This window comes from Jaculus jaculus, chromosome 8, assembly GCF_020740685.1.
Source record: "Jaculus jaculus isolate mJacJac1 chromosome 8, mJacJac1.mat.Y.cur, whole genome shotgun sequence".
NCBI lineage: Eukaryota > Metazoa > Chordata > Mammalia > Rodentia > Dipodidae > Jaculus > Jaculus jaculus.
Genome location: NC_059109.1, coordinates 121,733,935 through 121,740,469, shown reverse-complemented (window position 1 = coordinate 121,740,469; position 6,535 = coordinate 121,733,935). Strand labels below are relative to the sequence as shown.

The following is a 6,535-nucleotide window of genomic DNA, read 5'->3' as shown; positions in this document are numbered from 1 at the left end:
TCAGATTGCGATGGGGAGGTTATATGATGGAGAATGGAATTTCAAAGGGGAAAGTGGGGGGGAGGGTATTACCATGGGATATTTTTTATAATCATGGAAAACATTAATAAAAATTGTGAAAAGAAAAAAAATCATATTTCAGGCTGGGGAAATGGCTCTGTGGTTAAATGCACTTGCTTGCAAAGCCTGCTGGTCAGGGTTCATTTCTCTAGTACCCTTGTAAAGTGGCCCATGCATCTACAGTTTGTTTTCAATAAGACCTGATGTGCCCTCTCTCTCTCTCTCCAATAAATAAATAAAACATTGTTTAAGAAGCTGGGTGTGGTGCTCACTTCAGCAGCACATAAACTAAAATTGGAACGATGCAGACAAGATTAGCATGGCCCTTGCACAAGGATGACACGCAAATTCGTGAAGCGTTCCATATTTTTGTTCACCATGAAGGAGATGGGGACTCCAGATGTGCGCATTGATACCAGGCTCAACAAAGCTGTCTGGGCCAAGGGAATAAGGAATGTCTCACATCGTATCCGTGTACGATTGTCTAGGAAACAAAATGAGGATGAAGAGTCACCAAACAAGCTTTATACTTTGGTGACTTATGGTCCCTGTTACCACATTCAAAAATCTACAGACTGTCAATGTGGATGAGAACTAACTTTTTGAGTGTAAAAATAAAGTGTATAAAAGTTTTCAAAAAAAAAAAAAAAAGCCGGGACTGGCAGTGCATGTCTTTAAGCCCAGCACTCAGTAGGCACAGGTTCGAGGCCACCCTGAGACTACATAGCAAATTCCAGGTCAGCATGAGCTAGCACAAGACCCTACCTCATAAAACCAAAACAAAAGAAAGAGAGAAAAGAAAAGAGAGAGTCCAGAAAGTGGCATTGCCAGTATTTGAATTCTGGATCGTTGGTGCTCCATCATGCTTAGGTTGTTTATGAGAGTTCTATGACCGTGTCTTGACTCCCCTCTCACCCCAGGGAACTTCAGTTTTCTAATTATTCCAATGACTACTGCAAGAACTTGGTTAGTATTTTCACGCCGTCTGCTCCTTTCCTGTCTGAATGTTTGGTTCTACACCAAATGACTTAGTGAGCACTCTGCAGGTATGCATAGGTAACTCCTGTCAAATCCCTCATCCCAGAAAATGTGGGCTTCCGTTCTTCCAGTAGTTCCACAAAGAGTGTGTCAGATTAAAACTAGGAAAGGCTGGGCTGGCTGAATGGCTTAGCAGTTAAGGCGCTCGCCTGTAAAGTCAAAGGATCCAGGTTCGATTCCCCAAGACCCACCTAAGCCAGATGTACAAGGTGGTGCATGCATCTGGAGTTCATTTGCAGTGGCTGGAGGCCCTGCCACACCCATTTTCTCTTTCTCTATCTGCCTCTTTCACTCTCAAATTAAAACAAAAAAAATTAGGGCTGGAGAGATGGCTTAGCGGTTAAGCGTTTGCCTGTGAAGCCTAAGGACCCCGGTTCGAGGCTTGATTCCCCAGGACCCACGTTAGCATATGCACAAGGGGGCGCACGCATCTGGAGTTCATTTGCAGTGGCTGGAAGCCCTGGCATGCCCATTCTCTCTCTCTCTCACTTTCTCTCTCTGTCTCTGCCTCTTTCACTCTTGATCTCTCTCCTATAAATAAATAAATAAACAAAAAAATTTTTTTAAAAAAATAGAGGGCTGGAGAGATATCTTAGCAATTAAAGCACTTGCCTATAAAGTCAAAGGAACTAGGTTCGATTCCCAAGACCCACATAAGCCAGATACACAAGGTGGTGCATGTGTCTGAAGTTTTTTTTTGCAGCAGCAGCTGAAGGCCCTGGCACACCCATTCTCTCACTCTAATAAATAAAATAAAATAATTTTTTTAAAAAATTAGAGCCTGGCATGTGACACACGCCTTTAATGCCAGCACTTGGGAGGCAGAGGTAGGAGAATCGCTTTCAGTCTGAGGCCAGCCTGAGATGATATAGTGAATTCCAGGTCAGCCTGACCTAGAGACCCTACCTCAAAAAACCAAAAAAAAAAACAAAAAAAAAAAACAAAAAAAAAAACTAGGCAAGGTTCCTTGGGTACTGTCGTCCAGCCGGCAGAGCTAGCAATAGGCTGACACCTTCCATATAGCATCTCAGGCCTCAAAGAAAACGTCTTTCCTATACCATTTTCCAAAGTATTGATTTTTTTTTATTTTCTTTATTCTTTATTTTCTGAATGTCAGTATAGAGCTTTATTTACCTGCTTTGGATGATTCCATAATGCTCGAATAACTAAAACTGGCTAGCCTGTAATTGAATTGAGTTATTTGGAGGATATAAAAATCCTGTGCAATTTCATTTTATGTGTTACCATTTTTATGTGTGTCAGAAAGTGTTCTGCAGGTAGAAAGGTGGAAACCAGAAAGGGAGATTGCATTGTGCTATAGGAAGAAGCAAGAAGGGGAAATGTGGGGAGAAAGATGGTGAATTAGAAGGGGAGAGATGGGTCAGTGGGTACAGTACCTACCACACAAACAGGAGGACCTAGGTTTAGATCCCCAGCACCACATAAAAAGCCACGACTAGCAGAGCATGGTGGCACATGCTTTTAATCCTAGCACTTGGGAGGCAGAGGTAGTAGGATCACTGTGAGTTCAAGGCCACCCTGAGACTACACAGTGAATTCCAGGTCAGCCTGAGCTGGAGTGAGACTCTACCATATAAAACAAAACAAGAGCTGGAGGGGTGGCTTAGCGGTTAAGCACTTGCCTGTGAAGCCTAAGGACCCAGGTTCGAGACTCAATTCCCCAGGACCCACGTTAGCCAGATGCACAACGGGGCGCATGTATCTGGAGTTTGTTTGCAGTGGCTGGTAGCCCTGGCGCGCCCATTCTCTCCCCCCCCCCTTCCTCTTTCTCTCTGTCGCTTTCAAATAAACAAATAAAAATAAACAAAAAAATTAAAAACAACAACAACAAAAAGCTACGTTTGGCTTGCATGCCTGAAGTCCCATAACTAGAATTGAAATGGATAAGGGGGAACTGGCTATAAAACCCCAAAGCCCACTTCCAACAACACAACTCCTCCAGCAAGATTTCACCTCCCAAATTGCAATTGGCTGGGGATAAAACACTCAAAGCACGTAAGATTATAGGGGACTATCTGATTCAAACTACCACAAAAAGTGGTAAAGAGGAAATGACGTGCAGACATCCTTTGGTTCTTGTTCTTGTAGAGTTCATGGTCTAGATGTGAGTCATGTGACCACACAAATAAATCTAACTTGGAATCTGAGTACGTGCTCCAAAAGAAAGGTCTACTATTTTATAAGAGCATATTGCATAAGCTATAATGCAAGGAGTGAGTAGAAGATAATTATTTGAAAGAAGGAAATTAAGGTCAGGCTTGATGGCTTTAATCCCAGCACTTGGGAGGCCAAGGTATGAGGATTGCCATGAGTTCGAAGCCACCCTGAGATTATAGAGTAAAATTCCAGGTCAGCCTGGGCTAGAGCAAAACCCTACCTTGAAAATCCAAAAAAAAAAAAAAAAAAGGATATTATATTCCAAATAGAGAAATTATCTAATGTAAAAGTCCTTTTATTCTAATGGTTCATCTTGGAGGATGGAGGCTTGGTCCAGGATCAGGGCGTCACATACACATTCTATAGTCTCTCTGTGTATCTACCTGCATCTTATCTCCCTGTATGATTATATACTAATTTGTCTACCCACTCACCCACCTAATCATTCACTTGCTCAAGTAACCATTAATTTATCCATCTATGATCCATTTATCCATGTATCCAATTATCTACCTGAAACCTTCCTATAAATCCATTTATTCATTCATTTATCATCCATCCGTTTAAGTATCCAAGTGTTCATCCATTTTCCATCCATTTATTTATATCCAGTGATATAGTCACCCTTTTCTATTGTTACTATGACAACTTACCACAAATTTAGAGGCTTAAGACAACAGAGACATCTTACAGTTAAAGAAGGGGGCCATGAGGGGCTAAAAATCAAAGCACTGGCAGACGTGGAGCCTTTCTGGAAGAATAAGGGGAATATTTTCCCCTTTGAGCCCATTTTCTCCAACTTCAGAACCAATTATATAGAATCTTTAAGTCTCTGACTTGGCCCTTCTGCTGTTGTCTTGTACTTGTAAAGTAGCTTGTGTTTATTTGGGCTTCACTCAGATAGTCCATAATAATCCCTCCATTGCAAAGGAAGTTTATTAATTTCCATTCCTTTCTTCTTTCTTTCTTTTCTTTTCTTTCTTTCTTCCTTCCTTTCTTTTCTTTTCTTTTTTTCTTCTTCTTCTTTTTTTTTTTTTTAGAGAGAGGGCAAGTATAAGAGAGAAAGAAAATTGGCACACCAGGGCCAGTGATTTCCCAAATAAGACCAGCACAAGATTGGGTACATCAATATTCTGTCATGAGACTGGAGAGATAGCTTAATGGTTGGGGTACTTGTCTGCAAAGCCAACGGGCCCAGGTTCAGTTCCCAAGGACCCATGTAAGCCAGATACACACAGAGACATGGGCATTTGGAGTTTGTTTGCAGCACCTAGAGGCCATGGTGCACCCATTCTCTCTCTCTCTCTCTCTCTCTTTTAAATATGGAATGCTTCATTAATTTGCATGTCATCCTTGCACAGGGGCCATGCTAATCTTCTCTGTATTGTTCCAATTTTAGTATATGTGCTGCCAAAGTAAACACTTTTTCTATCTGCCTCTTTCTTTCTCTCTCTCTCAAATAAATAAAAAAAATAAATAAAATAATTTTTAAATGTAAAAATAATAGTCCATCATGGATCGTGGAGGGGCTTATGGAGACTGCCCCCCCCCCAAGGGGTTACTGGCAGTCACTTGGTTGCTGTGGGGAGAGGGAACTATTTTCTTCAGTAGCCACTGGTCATTGCTTCAGGCTTCAATAAATAACTCCCCCTGCCAGCCAGGCTCACACACGCACGATTAAACTCAGTAGAAGGGGCCTTGTTGGGGAGAAGAAGGGGATCAATGGTAGCAGAAGTGAGATAACAGAAAATAACGGGTGCTTACTTCAGCAGCACGTATACTAAAATTGGAGGGATATAGAGATTAACATGGCCCTTTGTGCAAGGATGACACACAAATTCACGAAGCATTCCATATTAGAAAAGAAAAGAATGGGAGTGAATGTGATCAAAATTCATTGTATAAATGTATGGAATTGTCAAAAAATATTTTTTTGTTTGTTTGTTTTTTCAAGGTAGGGTCTCACTCTAGGCCTGGCTGACCTGGAATTCACTCTGTAATCTCAGCGTGGCCTTGAATTCATGGCAATCCTCCTACCTCTGCCTCCGGAGTGCTGGGACTAAAGGCGTGCGCCACCAAGCCTTCTGTTGAGACACGGCCTCTATACTCCACGTCTCCATCTGATCAGTTTAAGGCTTAAGATGCTGCAGAGTTTACACTCACACCAATGTATAACACTGCTATTATTTCTATTCCCTAAAGAACAAGTTTATATATATAAATGACAATGGGTCCTTTTCAGTAACTATGATTTGTGGAAAGTCACACCTCTAATGTTCTTGGGCAGGAATTTTTAAAAGCACCGATCACCCTGCGCTGAAACAGTTTCATAAATCCTTCATCCTCCCTCAGGCACATACATTCCTGCAACTATAGCTAAACTGTTTTAGCCATGAAAACTTGCTGAGTTGAGCTGAGACTTTTTACTAAGCCTCAAGTTGCCATGGAATCCTTTTCCTTATGTGTGCACATCCACCCTCAGCATTGCTGACCAATGTAGAGATGCTGCCGTCCGCACACGGACAATGAAGCAGCAGCGCTAAGACAGGCAGGCGTGGTGGCACACGCCCTCAATCCCAGCCCCCGGGAGGCTGAGGTAGCCATGAGTTCAAGACTGGCCTGAGACTACATAGAGAATTCCAGGTCAGCCTGGGCTAGAGTGAGACCCTACCTCTATAGAAAGGGAAAAAAAAAAGCAACACAGTGCAGGTTTGTTTGTTTGTTGTTGTTTTGAGGTAGGGTCTCACTCTGGCTCAGGGTTGACCTGGAATTCACTATGTAGTCTCATGGTGGCCTTGAACTCTCGGCGATCCTCCTACCTCTGCCTCCTGAGTGCTGAGATTAAAGGAGTGTGCCACCATGCCTGGCCTTTTATTTATTTATTTATTTATTTATTTATTTATTTATTTATTGCTTATTTTATTTATTTATTTGAGAGAGAGTTGGCACACCAGGGCCTCCAACCACTGCAAAGAAACTCCAGATGCATGTGCCACCTTGTGCATCTAACTTACATGGGTCCTGGGGAATTGAGTCTCAAACCAGGGTCCTTAGGCGTCACAGGCAAGTGCTTAACCGCTAAGCCATCTCTCCAGCCCCACAGTGCAGTTTTTAAAATCAATTAGTTCCCATGATCTTGTTGAGGTAAAGCATGGTAGCCACTCTCAAGATGGCCCCAAAGATCTCTACCTACTGGGATTCCAATCTCTATATTGTCCCTTTACACACTGACTAGAGCTAATTAGAGTAACCAGTAGGA

The 6,535-nt window shown here is 42.2% G+C and overlaps 3 non-coding genes across 3 annotated transcripts; 2 read left to right on the top strand and 1 right to left on the bottom strand.

Moving 5' to 3' along the window:
* The first annotated feature begins 324 nt into the window (after positions 1-324).
* LOC123463077 lies at positions 325-431 on the top strand. The gene has a single exon (XR_006638689.1). It is a non-coding gene; the product is annotated as a U6 spliceosomal RNA (small nuclear RNA).
* A 4,161-nt stretch (positions 432-4,592) lies between these two features.
* Positions 4,593-4,699, bottom strand: LOC123463071. Its single transcript, XR_006638683.1, has one exon. It is a non-coding gene; the product is annotated as a U6 spliceosomal RNA (small nuclear RNA).
* Positions 4,700-5,032: 333 nt separating this feature from the next.
* Positions 5,033-5,137, top strand: LOC123463155. Its single transcript, XR_006638761.1, has one exon. It is a non-coding gene; the product is annotated as a U6 spliceosomal RNA (small nuclear RNA).
* Positions 5,138-6,535: the final 1,398 nt, after the last annotated feature.